Source organism: Argiope bruennichi, chromosome X1 (assembly GCF_947563725.1).
Source record: "Argiope bruennichi chromosome X1, qqArgBrue1.1, whole genome shotgun sequence".
NCBI lineage: Eukaryota > Metazoa > Arthropoda > Arachnida > Araneae > Araneidae > Argiope > Argiope bruennichi.
Genome location: NC_079162.1, coordinates 126,257,332 through 126,273,494, shown reverse-complemented (window position 1 = coordinate 126,273,494; position 16,163 = coordinate 126,257,332). Strand labels below are relative to the sequence as shown.

Below are 16,163 nucleotides of genomic sequence, written 5' to 3'. Positions count from 1 at the left end.
GAAGATACTCTCATTTATACGAATGTTAGTCCTGAACTTATAAGTCTGATCGTGAACACGACTGATGAGACGGTAACGTGGTAAATGTTTAAAGACCATTTCGAACCCATAACAAGAGCGAGGGTAATTCAATTATTAGATGAATTCTTCAGAACGAATTATTAACCAGAAGAAATGGCTATCTTCCTATGTCGAGTAAAATTTGCAGCAGCTAAACTACAGGAAATAGGTTATGAGGTGGACGATCTATATTTTAGATTCTGAATTATACGACACATTCTTCCAGTCAAAGATTCAACGGATATGCAGATGGAAAGACCAAGAATTTAAAACAAGCAAAATTAAAGTGAAGTTAATACTTGAACTGAATACAGCTCATGAAGCAAGACCTCGAGAAATCAGAGGTTGTTTTTCTTGAAAGAGTTCTTGAAAGACTCTCAGAAATTAAGTGGATTTCTTAGTGGTATGGATAAAGTTCGGGGATACGCAAGTAATTCATACACAAAGAAAAGCATCAGAATGAGGATGGTAAGGTATTTATTAAGATGGCCAAATCTAGAAAAATGCTTAGTAAGAAAATAGGACTTTGTGTAAGTGGTGTATACATATTAAATTAAATTATAAGGATATGAACCAAATTATATAACCAAGGCGTTTTAAAGGAGACAAGCGCTGGTCCGCCGTTGTGGTTACTCATTGCCAATCAGTTCTTAAATGCGTTTGATCCGGACGAAGACTATTAAATGTCAGCGTTTGCAGATGATATTGTCATTTTAATGAAATCAACTATCACCTCTCACTTTGCACAAGAAAAGTCATGGAAGAATAAGAAAAATTAGAAGACTGGGCCAATTTTTTAAAACTTAAAATCAAGAAAGGAACATCGCAGTACATTTTTTTTAAAGATATAATTTATCTCCCGAATATTGAATTGTATAACCCTAGAAATAATTATTAAAAAAAACTTAAGCACCTTGGAATTACTTTTATCGTTAGTTTATCTTTTATTCTCCATTTTTATCACATACAAGAGAAAATTGGTAAAATTAACGGGAAACTGAGAAGGATTACTAAAGACAGGGTTCAATTCAACAGATATAAAGGAAATTAACAAAAACGTTTTGGAAAGAATGATAATGCATGATTCATAAATATGGAATAACAGGCAAATAACACGAAGGATCAAAATCTTCGAAATTCAAAGTTTACCATAACTTGCTATAATAAAACCATATAAATCAGCTTTTAATGAAGCACTCCAAAATCTCAGTGGTTGCCCACCAATTGATATCAAAATATCCGTTGAAAATAAAATGCTCAAAAATATTAAACAAGCAAAAAGGAAAGTACTCACAAATGGAAATGCAAATCTTGATTATGGAGGTCATCTTGGAAGATTAAATCTAAAACATGGATGCTCTTATGAGAGTAATGAGGAAGGTAACGCTGTAACTGTATTTAGGATAATGGTTCTAAGATGGACAATACGGTGGGCTGTGCATTGAATAGAAGAATGGAATAGAAATATAAAAAAGACAATGTTACAGTAGTAATTTTTTTTTTTTTTTTTTGCGGAAATTGAGGCACTTAGAAAATCAAATGACTTGGCAAAAGAAAATATTTTTTAAAAATTAAAATTCATTCAGCAGTTAAAGGCTTTAATTCCGTAAATGACAGGAGAAACACAATAAACAAATTAAAAGACTACATTAAAGAAAGAAGATTATTTGCAACTAATGTGGATTCTGGCACAAAGGGAAAGAAAGAGGAGATAAATTGGCAAAACCAGCTCTTCTATCAGATTAAGCAGACATACACTACAATAGAGCAAGATTAGAAATGAAGACAGAAATAAAATTAAAGTAGAATGGAGATATCGTTAAAATTATGCTAAAAAAAGGATCTAAACAAAAAAACTTGACTTTAATCGAATAAAAGGAAAAACATTTCTCAACCATATCTTTACAGAACAAGAGATTTTTAGAACTCACCACGAAAGATTTCTTGGTAAAGACGACAAATAACAGCGTAGAAAGGTAGTGAAAAATATTGATCGCTTCATTAAGACATGTGAATTCTGGCAAAGCAAAAGTAGTTAATGTCCAGATAATTGGAAAACGCAACACACCAAAGCATTAATAAAGAATGCGATGGTCATCTTTTTGATCAAAGAAATTATTTCTGTAACTATCACCTTGAAAATTGATTAATAGCGTTTCATCTATTCCAATCTTTAAAAAAAAAAATTAAAAGGGCTATTTGCCAGCTTTAGATATTGAACATTTTTTACTTTTAATTTACAGCCATTGGAGCTCCCTGCCTTCTGGCGAATGAATGATCAATCTTCTTGAGGGGATTGTTTTATTGTGTGGTGATCTGGAATATTTTAAACTGAAGGAGTTAATTGATAGTCCCCGACTGGATTTTTTGATTAACTGTGGGGCACTGTTTAACTCTGTTACTAGAAATGGTTACTTCGTGAAAGTCTGCAATGACGCCCGTATGACTTCGGTTAGGCTGGAATAATATTCTGCATTTCCCTTGAAAGTCATGTATATATACGTATAATATGTGATGATATCTTTCGATTTAATTTAAATTTTAATTAACTCCCTGTTTTTATCTTAAACTAGCCCATATTACATTATTCTAAAATTTTCTCTCACTTCCACACTGAAATCCCAATTTTTATTTAATTTTTCTAAGAAGCGCTCTAAAAAATTGCTGACACTACAATTCTCACGACAAAACCCTAACGCCCAAAAACATTTCATTCAAAGGTACCCACGATTTCCTTTCGTAAATCGACACATGTCAAAGAAATCCCTCCATTAAAAGCACTGAGGGAAAATTTTCACACACTTTTCTATTCGCGTCCGATGTAAACGGGCGCATTTCATCGATCATCCTAGTGTAAAAATCTTGTCCACCCCGTGGGAAAATAAATTTAAGTTAATTCCAAACTTGTCTTCTTTTCGGCCACTCATTTGTAAAACTATGTTATATATGAGTGTGTGAAAAAGAGAGAGAGATAGTGCGTTTTTAAATCTTAACTAATATACTAATTTTTATCTTAATTTAGTCCATGTTAATTTAATTCTAAAATGTTCTCTTATTTCCCGATCCAATCCCCACCTTTTTATTTAATTACTTCTAACACGCGTTTAATAAAATAGTTGATTCCGTCGTTCCCACACTGGGAACGAAGGGATAAAAATCCCTAGCATTCACACAATTTTCAAAGATAGCTAAGATTCCTTTGCTTAAGTCGACACGTGTTCTCTTAGTTAAATCATTGAAGGGAAAATTTTCGGCACTTAGCTCATAAATATCGATGTAAACAGATGTCAGTTTATCATCGTCTCTTTCCTGTATAAATTACGAAGCCCGTGGTGAAATAAATCGAAGGTAAAATTCCAAAAGTTTCTTCTTTTCGGCCATGCAGCAGCAAAATTACGTTTGGCATATTTTATATTATATGTGTGTAATAATATCTCTTAATCTAATTTAAATCCTAATTAATTTCCTTAATTTTATCTTAATTTAACCCATATTAACTTCATTCTAAAATGTTCTCTTATTTCCTGATCCAATTCCCACCTTTTTTTATTTATTAATTCTACATGTGCTCTATAAAACTGCTGAATTCAAAATGTTCTCACGTTCTGAGCGAAGGGATAAAAGTCCCTAATTCTTATACTATTTTTTTAAAGATATCTAAGAATTCTTTCCCTAAATAGACATCAGTGTTATAGCTATATAACCCTAATTTACCTCTTCATGTTTTTTGTCATGCATCTCAGATAGCATTGAAGCTGTTCTAACACAGCCCGCCTATTCTGGTCAATTACATCGTATCGACTTTTAAATGTAAAAAATATTTTAGCAGATGCTTAGCCAAGAAAAAGGATTTTTTGAAATTTTTAAACTTCGATTTATTTCATCCCGGGAGGCTTACAAGAAACCAATGGTCCAAAAGAATGCGTCAATCTACATCACAACAAAAGAGCAAAAGAGGCTGGCATTTTTCCCTTCAAGGATTTTAATATGAGATTTTGATAGAGATTTCTAATGTCGATTTAGGAAAGGGAGTCTTCGGTATCTTTAAAAGAATATTGTAAGCATTAGGGATATTTATCCCTTCGCTCAGAGCAAGAGAACATGCTGCATTCAGCAGTTTTATGGAGCGCGTGTAAAATTAATTATATAAAAAAGTGGGAATTGGATCAGGAAATAAAAGAACATTCTAGAATGAATTTAATACAGGCTAAATTAAGATAAAATTTAGGAAATTAATTAGGATTTAAATTAAATTAAGTGATATCATTACACACACATAGGGTTTAAAAAAATCGAAATAAACTTTTATTTCCCTAAATATTTCACATAGACATATATTTCCAGATTACAAAATTTTATTATATAAGATGGGCAATTGTGTGAAAATACTTTGACTCTTGTGGATGCTGATAGTAAAAAGTTTAAAATTTAAGTTTTATACGTCCTCCATAATGTAAAAGTGTTAATTAATAAAATGTTTATCTTGTATTCTTCTATGAATACAAAAAATTTTACATCTTTATTTACAAAATTTGAAGAGATATGCTTATTTTTAAATTAAGAGAAATGAAACAAAAATTTAGATGGATAAATTATTTAGAAAAAATATAAATTTATTCAATAAACTGCATATTTAAATATTTGTCTAGACAATCATGACTTTGAAGAAATTTCCTATTCACGCATAATGTTGCCTTCTTTATTATTCGAGAGTTTAACATTGACATTGTAAAGAAGGGAAGAAAAAAATGAGAAAGTGAATATTCAAGATATCTCAAAGAATGCCGAGCGAGAAAATAAAATTATTCGCTTGCACTAAAAAAATAACATATTTCAGTAACAAGAAACGTTTGAATATACTGACGATTTATATTGTATGTAATCATATTGTTGTTCTAGCAAAAAGGGAATACAAATCCGGCATTCTTTTAGATGTGTTTACAGAAAAGTTTAGGAATTGCAAATTACAGGATCGTTATTCTTCCGGAGAGAAACGGGAAGGTACAACATTACGCATATGAAGCAAAAACTGAAATTTTTCTTTTAAGTTATCTTCATGCTAGTGCACAAACAATCAGTCCAGAACTTAATACTGCAAAACCGAACAGTGGAGAAAATAACTCAACGTACTCATTGACATCCATATAATCTTCAGTCCACTGACTGATAAAATAGCTATGTGGACAATTACACAATCGACATCCAGAATTTTACAATTAGGTCCTTCTCTTCAGAGAAATATAATTTCAACAGACAAATATTGCTATAATCGAGATAGCCACATTAATCTTCAAAATTATCACTTTTAAATCGAGAAAAATCCATTCTTCGTACTAGGACATTATCAGCAACATTTTTATATGTGTGTGATTTGCATTTTTAGAAACTTTTCGGAAGGTTCAATTTTGAACAGGATGCTGAATGGTTACCGCTATATTCAGTTAGTTCTGATTGGCATAATGTTTGAACTAAGGGATAAATTGAATTTGACAGTGCATCTTCATTAAATTTTTGCCGAAGCATTCAAAAAGTTTCTTTTAACCCTTTAAAGGACCAGTTTTTCTAATCATATTATGTTAAAATATTTTTAGGCTTGAAATTAGAATAAGAAAAGGGATTCATTTAGCTTATTAGAAAAATTTAATTTAATTAATTAATTTGGTTAATTAATAATTAAATAACAAATCAAGACTCCTCATTTTGTCTGAGATAAAGAACTGAAGCATCTAAGTTTCTGACTTACTAAAAAAATTTGTCAGAACTTATGCCAACCTACATAATTTCATACAAAGATTGATAAATTTGGTGGGAAGCATACTTCCCACGGCTCAAGAAAGGGTTAAAGTCACAAGTGATGATGAACTCGATCGTATATGAGGAAGTATTGTTAAAAGAATGCAGCTTTGTACTGGTGTAGAAGGTGTTCTTTTTGAACAAGTCTTTAAGAACTTCAATTAATATATTTTCTGTTCCTTTTTTTAAAATTTAATGTAATTTAATAAATGCGTTATTATTTCCTGACTTAGACCTTTTAATAATCCTTCGTGATATGCATATTATCCCTGATAATTACAATGAAAGTTTTACTTAAACATCGGTCAGCAGTATGAAAAAGTAATCTAATAATTTTCCTTGTACGATCTCACACAAATTTACAGACAGATGCAAGAAATTTTGTATCTTTATATGGGAGAGTAAACAAAACATTACACTCGTTGACACTTTTTCGCTATGGAAGCCGCCCGGCAAAAAAAATTTGCAATCTTTTATTCTCCTTCTCTACAGAAGTCAAATTTTTTCATGCATTTGGGTAATTTATTTAATCAAATCTTGTATATACAACTGTATATCTAATTGCAATAGTTAAAGAAATAAACACTTGCTCCACATTTTGGAACATCATGTGTGCAATTATTAGAATAAGCGTCTATTACCTTAAATATTGCACCTAGATGTAAACTTCCATCTATAAAATTTCATTAAATAAAGTGTGAAATTGTAAGGATATACATTGATTTCTACGAAGATTGATAATAAAATGTTATAAAAATTTAATATTTATGCGTACCCTTATAGTGTAAAAACGTCGCTTAGTAAATTGCTTCTTACATTTATCTATAGATATAGAAACTTTTGAGCTTCTTCTACAAAATTTACAGAGGTTTTAAAATGTCAATTTATCCACTTTGACTACTTTTTCCTACTTCACAACGTAGGAAAAATCTTTCGTTGCAAATTTCAAAGGTAATAGACATATCACAATGTTATTAAAATAATGGAATCAGAAAATAGTAATGCATTTGTTAACTCTTCTTAAATTTAACAGAATGGTCAAATAAACATATAAATTTTAATGTTTAGAAATATTTTCAAACTAATTCATATAGCTTGACTACAAAATTTATCTTCAATAATAGATTAATTGATACAACCTAATGTAAAGTTAAGAATGTTAATTTATATAAAATACTTATATTTTTAGACTAAAGAAATAACTACAAATAACCTAGTTCAGCATCTTTTATGACAGGAATGTTAGGAACACAAATTCTGAGGAAGGACAAGGAAATAATTGTATACATGAAGATATTCTTGCAGAATATGAATCTACAGGAATGATTTCATATTCTATTCAATCTAACTAAATGATATATTTCAGATATGTGAGTTATTTCATAGCACAAGTATACTGTTGAAACTTTGAAAGAACAGTCTCAAACATCGATATATAAATCTCCAATCACATTTGCTGCTAATGATTGTGAAATAGTGAATGTATATATATATAAATTATTAGTAATAATATAACTTTTACATAATGTTTTATATTGCTTAGATTGAGTAAAATCTAGATATGACATTATTTATATAAGGGTCCACCAAATGAAAGTGGTACTGCTGTAATAACATGAATTCCCAGAGTGCTGGGAATTCATGCGATATCTTCAGATTCCGCCAGAAGTGTGCGTGCGTGCGTGTGTGTGTGTGTGTGTGTGTGTGTGTGTGTGTGTGATAGATAGCGTGGGAGCACGTTAAAAGGCATCGTTCGCATCATGGATGCCTTCAAACGGTGTCGACGAGCGGTCTTGCAATTTTTAACAGCGGAATATGTGAGTGCTAGTGAAATCTATCGTCGAATGCAAAATGTGTATGACACAGTGTAGGCGTTATAGATCGGTATTCCGATGATATAGGGATTTTCGTAATGTAAGAAGCAGTACTGACAACAGGTCACGACCTGGTCAAAAGCATGTGATTATCACTAAGGAAACAGTTGCAGATGTGGATCGTCTCGTGAGAATTAATCGACGTATCAACTCTCGAGAAACAGCGAAAAAAATGTCTATGAGCAAAGGAAGTGTTCACACAATATTACATGAAAGTTTACAATACCGAAAGGTAATGGGTGTTGAAACACTTGACAGGGGAGCAGAAGATTCATCGTATGTCTGTATCCATGCAACACCTTATACGAGATCGCGAAATGGGGAACTAATTCCTTTCCAGGATCATTGTCGCTGATGAAACATGGTGCCATCACTTTCATCCAGCCATCAAAAGCATGAGCATAGAATGGCGACACCCTTCATCCTCACGGCCGAAGAAGGTTCACTCGTCAACTAGAACTGGTAAGTTAACGTGCTTCTTCGATGTCGATAGTCCCCTACTGTTGGAATGGCTACCTACGAGCACAACTGTCACAGCTGACACGTACGGTGCCACATTGCCTGAACAGGAAAAGATTATAAAGAACCGCCGATATGGCTTGCTATCATGCGGAGGTATCCTCTTGCATGATAATGCTCGTCCTCATGTGGCTGTGGCGTGCCAAACATTGTTACGGCAATTCCATTGGGATGTTCTCGAACATCCCCTTTACCGTTCCGTCCGCTCTCGCCGTATGACTACCACATCTTCGGTCCATTCAAGAAAGCTCTAAAGGGGCGGCGATTTGCTACGATAATGAGGTTCAAGTTGCGGTAGAAAATTGGTTCCACAACCAACCCCGGCGCTTCTTCAACCAGGATATCCATCATCATGTGGACCGCTGGGACACTTTATCATCTTGTAGGTTGAAACTTGGCTAGCCTAACTGTTACTCTGCAGTACTTCGTTCCTTTATATACTAATTTATATTAGTACCATTAAACTACTTATCAAACCAACTATAGTGCCACTTTCATTTGGGGGACCCTTATATATTTAAAAAAAAAATGGAATTATACATTCGCCAACATGCTTTATACCTGTCAATTTATATTAAGAAGAATTTGTCACTTTTGTAATATTAATTATTTAATCCCAATGCATCATTCGATCAGATTGCAAATTCCTTCTTAACAAACATGCACTAAATATCTGACATTTGAAATCTCACATTTCTATCTGTTTTTAAATTAAAAATAAGCTGAAAGCCAAAAAGAAATTATAAGATTTCAATTAAAATATACAAACTTTAATTATGGTTAATGAAATTATCTGCATTTCATTTAAAACACAAATGCTTTTCTTGTTTCGTATAGTTATATTAAACTATAAAAGTTTCTGAATCTTATTCTAGTAATAATAGAAACAGCAGCTACAGCCATCCCCACTTCAATGTCACTGTCCTTTTAGAATAATCACTAGTTTCTATAAGATTATTTCGACCATGTTAGATAGTGAAGCTATATGCACAAGCTTAAGATGCTGATTTTCCTCTCATTTTCAAAATCATGTAAATATTTCATTATATATATATGTGTGTGTGTGTGTGTGTGTGTGTGTGTGTGTGTGTGTGTGTGTGTGTGTATGTGTGTGTGTGTGTGTGTGTGTGTAATGATATTTTAAACTTTAATTTCAATTTAATTAATTTTCAAGGTTTTATCTTAATTTAGCCCATAGTAACTTTATTCTGAAATATTCTCTTATTTCTTGATCCAATTCCACTGTCTTTACTTAATTAATTCAAGAGGAGCTCTGTAAAATTGCTGAATCGGCTAAAAGCCTAACTTTCCCACACTGCGAGTGAAGGGACAAAATACCGCTGACGAGACACATTCTTCTTTCAAAAGATCCCCGTGTTTCCCCTACCTCTTCAACGCGTGTAACGAAAATCCCTATCGAAATCTCATTATATATTAGCACTATGTAGAAATATTTTCCCTATCAAAATCTCAGCTTATATAAGACGAGGGATAAAATGTTCGCGTTTTCCTCATTCCTCTCTGTGTCGTTCTGTGTTGTGTGTGCTTATCGAAAATGAAATAATACGACGTCACGAAATCAAAAGTCTTTTCACTGTCTTCAAAACTGCATATTTAAATTCATTTTTAAGGAAATTTCTAATTTCAATGACTTTTAATTGCTATCTCCAAAATATTCAGTCATAGAGCCAACAAAAAGTTTATTGGTCTTACTTTTTATTAAATGCAAGCTTAATTTCACTAATATTATTTATAAACAAATTTTACAAAACGCATTAATTCCCAGAGTATAACATTTGAAGTAAGAATGTATTTATCTATCAATTTTTTCTATATTTTCTTTGATATTTAGTGTCAAAACATACGCAGTGTTTCTATACACATACCAATTAGCTTTAGCTGTAATACACTGCAGTAGAAAGGAAAATTTCAAAACATATGCATAGTTAAATATAGAATAAAACATAACATTCATTACATTTATAATATAATCAGTATGCTGTGACCCTAGATTCCTTCAAGCTTCAAACAGAGTTTAGAAACATTACACCATAAAAAGAAGTTGAAAATCAGTTATAGAAGTATTGATATTTGAAGAAATGTAGACAAAATTGAAGTGAAAAAAACAGTAGAAAAAAACTATTTTATATATGAATGTAGTAGGAAATAATAAGCATGAAGACCCAGATGCTATGCTGCAAAACATTTGGAACAGAACAGAAAGAACTCGAAAAAGTTTAACAATTCTAATTCGAGTCAGGCAGCAAAAAATACTTTAATCAAGTTATGGAAACTTAGATAACTTTTTTACACTATAAACAAATGAAATTATTAAACTTTAAGTATTCCCCAAAAAATGGAAAGAGAGAGAAATAATTTAATGAATCTCACTCTTCCCTAAAAAATAAACTTCTTCATCTAGGTTTGATAATTTGAAAATGTTATCAAGAGAATATTACATTGGAATTTACATTACACAATAAAAATCTCATTAATTCGTAGAATCTAATCTTGAACTAATGTATCATTACATATAAAGTGACTAGATTAGTAGAACAAAGCCCACTAAATGAAAGGAAGAAAATCGAAAATATGCATCATTTACTAAATTTCATAAACTAGAAGTAAAATCGTCAAAAAGCCAGAGGAAATTATTTTTTTTAAACCATGAAATGCTAATGGTCATTTGCGAAAAAATTGTAAATAATTGTAATCAATCAAATACGGACCATTTCGAAAAAATGCTCTTAACAAAATTTGTAAGGCATTTAAAAGACTATATCATTTTGCTGAAATGTATAAATTAAATATATGGGTTAATTTAATATAAAAATTATATAGTTCAAGCTAATTTAATAAAAATTTTGCATAAAATTAAAGGACGCATTTAAATAGTAAAAGTGATAATCAAGAAAAAAAAAAAAAAAAAAAAGGAAAATCTCAGAAGCATTTTAATAACGGTTAATGAGTTAACATAAAAATGCAAAAATCAGGTAATGCGAAGGTCATGCAGACTAATTCGTTGAAGGTTTCATTTCTCTCATTATCCAATTAAACTGCAGATTATCTAGATAATTTGTGCATAATCTATTAAGCATTGTTAAAGCGAAATCAAGATATTGATTTAAGTAACAATAAATTTTTTTATACACTCACACACATAACAAAATTGAATACGAGGTAACAAACGGTTTAAAAACTAGAAAAAGAAGGATGGGCAGAAAAGAAAAGAGAAACAAGGTTTTTACTTAAATGATTCAGATTATATTAATATGCAATTAATTAAAATAAAATGCAGCTAATTCTTATTTTATAAATGATACAGCACACATCAAAAGAATTAATAACCGCTTTTGAACTTTAACAGACCGATATAAAATATTTATTTCGTAATATGTCTGTATTAAATTATCTCCTTATAAATTATTTTTAATATATGATCTTCTACACCTATATTAGTTTTTCAAACTTTAATAACTAAAACAAAATATTTTTTTGGAATGTATTATATTAGTTAAATAAATGTAGAAACTACTATAAAACCGGAAAGTAATATAATATGTAGTGTTTTGAAATCTAATGAAATTTTTGAATTATTGAAACTATTAAAATATTTCAAGATTTCTCCCTCATAAGATGAGTACTGATTTAAAAACTGCAATACTACTGCTTCAAAAACTCTCACAAATATATATATATATATTTTAATTGTTAACAACTGAATGAGGGTAAAGCGTACAATCGCCGGAGAAAAAGAAGAAATAGAATTTCCAAATCTTTTTCTGAACCTTTCATCGTAAAATCATTCACGTCTGTCATTTAAAAAATGAATATTCTCTACATGACTTTTATACAAAAAAAAAAAAAAAAAAAATCACAAGGGGAAGTATACATAATGAAATACTATCTTTAAAATTTTTAATGATATCTTCTCCTCCACTTACGCCCTAAAATTTCTAAACAATTCCTATTCTTTCAAAAAAAAAAAAAAAAAAACTCAAATACCTCACAGTATATTAACCAAAATTTACACTCCGAATAATTTTTCCATCAGGAATTTATTTACGATATTAAAAATGGGCATTACCTTTGGAATTTTCAATATGTAGACAAGCCTTTATGAAATGTTTAGACTCCAAATCTCACAAAAGAAATAATTTTCTGAAGCAGTATCTTTTTGTCTGGGTATACCACAAAGGTACGTTCACATGACGGTATCGCAGTGCGTGCGATTCTCGTAGGCGACACAGGATCCTGTACTATTTAATGATGGTGTTCAAACGCAACGTTGCTTCCCTTTCTAATAGCCGCGTCCAAAGTATACCCTGGTTTTCCAATGAGAACACACCGGTTTTATTGCCAATTTGGTGCCTGCTCCCATGGAAAGAAGAGACAATGTTCACACCTTGTTTTCACATGTTTTCGGGCAAAATGGCCAATAATTACAAACACGGCATCTGATGCATCTAAATCGAATATCGTAGCAGGTAAAAACGTATGAGCATTTGGGTCATTTAATTTTTTAAAACATTTACAGATTATGTTCTTCTTTTTAATATTTAAAGTGAATGAGTATGTATCTGCGGAGGAGAGAAATGTAAAATCAATTATAGCAACAGTTAATCAAAATATTACTGCACAAGGTTAATTTCTGCACTCCATCTCAAAATTCAAATAAAATCTTTTCAATGATGTACTTTTTGTTGTCATATGATTATTCCTTTAATTTTAACAAATATTAGAATAAATTTTTATGTATACTTTGAAAAATACTTTCATTTAGAATTTGTTTCTTCTACGCATTGTTTATTTTGGTATGAAATATTGCATTTTTACAGAAAATGCTACTTAAATCATCGTAGTCGAATATGTTATTTTACTATGTTCTTTCTTTTGTGTATTTACACTTATTATTTGTAGATTTTATTATATATTACACACACACACCTATTTTAGCAGACGCATGGCCGAATAGAAGGAATTTCTGAATTTTTAACTTCGATTTATTCCATTCCGTCAGGCATAATTTACGTCAGTCTACATGGCGACACAAGAACAGAAAAGCAAAAAAAAACTGAAATTTTCTCTTCAATAGTTTTTACAATGAGATTTTGATAGCGATTTCTTTGGCTCGTGTCGATTTAGGATAGGAAAATGTAAGTATCTTTTAAATAAAATTTTTAAAAAAAATGGAATTGGGTGAGGAAATAAGGGAACATTTTAGAATGAAGTTAATATGAACTAAATTAAGATAAAAAAATAGGAAATTAATTAGAATTTAAATTAGATTAAGAAATATAATTACTTACACACACACATAGCGTCAGCAAGAAATAAGTTTCCCACTTCAGAGAGCTCTAGAATGTGTTCTAATGGTCCAGCTAGGATAAAATGTGAAATATAGATAATTCAAATGTCGCGCTTAACATTTATTAAATAAAAACATGGTACAAAAATCAGCCAAAATATGGTACCGTAATACATATAAAACATTTAATATGCCTCTGAAGCGTTAAATAATGTAAAAAAAAGCAGCATTCAGATAGCTCAATATGCCCCCCTTCATGCTCAGCAATGTGCTCAAATCGCAGAGCCATACTTTCCTGAACCTGAATATTTCCTGAATATGTATAATGCCTGAATATCAAGATTGGCACCGAATGCTGTCCTTCAGATCTGGCACAGATGCCGACTTTTGATGGTAAATAATTTCCTACAGGAAGCCTCACAACCAAAAGCCACAAGGTGTGTTATATGGTGAACGAGGAGGCCCTTCTATTAGAAAATGACGACTGATAACCTGTATATCCGTCAAATACTATCTTAGCAATTGCTTTACATAATGGTCAATGTGAAGGGGTGTGCCATCCTGAATGAAAATAATATCTTGAGGGCATTCACGCTGTTGAAGATAAAAGAAGATAAAGGAGGCATCCAAGTGGGATTACAAAATCATTCAACACGTCACGATACCGTTGTCCTATAACAGAAATGGTTTGGATTCCATTTACAGTTATCTCTTTAAAAACATACAGTCTAATGATAAAGGTAGCCGTGATTTTTCAGACTGCTAATGTATAGTGTGAAGATTTTCAGCTGCCTAAATTCTATAATTGTATATATTAACTTACCCATTGAAGCAAAAGTGGGCTTTGTCACTCCAAATGTGATATCAATCACTATTTTAGTAAGGAAGTGAAGTGCAAAAGTTTCACGGACTTCTGAATAGCCATCCTGCAATAGATGCACAGGCTTGATTTTGTAGGGATAAAAATGCAAAAAAAATTTTGTACAGTAGAATATGGTATATCTAATACATAAGAAATAATTAGCATACTTACACTACCATGCGGAGATTGACTGATGTCTTTAATGACCGCAGCAGAACATTTTCGACACTATTAGATGGGCCATTATCACTTTCGTCCTCTACCTGGAAGAATGCCACGTTTTTTTCAAATTTCTGTATCATCTTCTGTACATGGAGAAATTGAGCTTCTTATCTTCTTTAAACGAAGAAAATCTGTTACATTCTACTGGTTCCGGTAGAGCAATGTTACAAGTAGTGCTTTTTCTTGCAACGTAGTCATGATGTGCAGAAAAGAAACTACTACTAGTGCGGAATCTGCCTTCTTTTTATCCAAAGAATGATGCTACCTAGCATCCGCTGGGATGAAAATAATGTTTCACATCTTTAATATCTGCAAATAAATACCATTTGTGTAATAGAACTAACTATTGGTGAATTTTAATACTAAAATTTTTAATTTAATAAATGTCTAGCACATCATTTCAATTATCTGAAGTTCACATTTTATATGATTTGGAGCAACAAATTCCACAACACTTTGAAGTGTGAAACCTATTTCTTGCTAACCCTGAAGGTACATATATATGAAACATAATAACAGATCAATATTCGGTTACGTTAATGTAACTGGTTGAAAATTATTAATCACTAAAATACAATTTTGCAATTGTCTGCGATTTTGCTCATCTTCAATTTCACATTAGATTGTTAATGTAAATTTTACCTTTTATGCAAAAGGCAGATTTTGCTAATAACACTCATAGTATATAATTAATCTTATGAATTGTAAGAGATTTTATTTTACTGTCAAATCTTGTTAAACTTCTTCAAATTATTACCACGTTATGACATTTACTGATGTACACAGAGTGGCCTAAAAAAGTGGAACAAGCTTTTAATTTTTGTAAATATTGCACCTCGGCACATATTAGCAGTTACAAAAAGTCAAGGTGGAAAATTGTATGAAAAAAACACTGTCACTTTTGCGGTGACTGAGAGTAAAAAGTTAAAATAAATTTTTATACACCCCTTATAGAGCAAAAAAGGTCAAATAATAAAATGTTTCCCTTACATTCATCTATGTGCGCGCACACACACATACAATCAGGTTTCTACCAACAAAACTAGCAGGGATATGTTTAAATTTAAATTTGAAAGGACTAATCACAAATTTAAATAGAAATATTTATTTCAGAAATGCATATTTATTCAATATAGAAAAACTGTCATATGCAAGTATTTGTCTCGTAGTAACATCATCAAATCTAACTTAAAAGAAATTTACTAATCATGCATAATGTAGCTCACTTTTATAGATCGACATTTGTAACTTCGCCTTTATAAGAAAGAGAAGATCAATTGAATATTGAACAAACTGCAAAGAAATATTGGATTGCCGAATACGAAAATGAAATTATTTGGACACAACTGTACATTTTCTAAAAGAAGTATATATTTCATAGCTAGGAGCGTTTGGAAATAAGTACTGATCTTATTTGATGCCACAGATAATCATAATACTGTCGAAGAAAACAAACGTCGTTTTCTGAATCATCGAAATCCTTCTAGGAAATCTGTTTACAGAACGGTTTATGCGATAGCAAAAC

At 31.1% G+C, this 16,163-nt stretch overlaps 1 long non-coding RNA gene across 1 annotated transcript in view; it reads right to left on the bottom strand.

The window, feature by feature from the left end:
• The window catches only part of LOC129958054 (uncharacterized), a 38,411-nt gene that overhangs the window by 5,262 nt on the left and 16,986 nt on the right, over window positions 1–16,163 (bottom strand). The window contains exons 4-6 of the long non-coding RNA XR_008783119.1: window positions 14,588–14,947; window positions 14,378–14,480; window positions 13,556–13,627 (exon numbers count right to left, since the gene is read on the bottom strand). This is a non-coding gene — a long non-coding RNA (uncharacterized LOC129958054). The remainder of the gene's footprint in view (window positions 1–13,555; window positions 13,628–14,377; window positions 14,481–14,587; window positions 14,948–16,163) is intronic.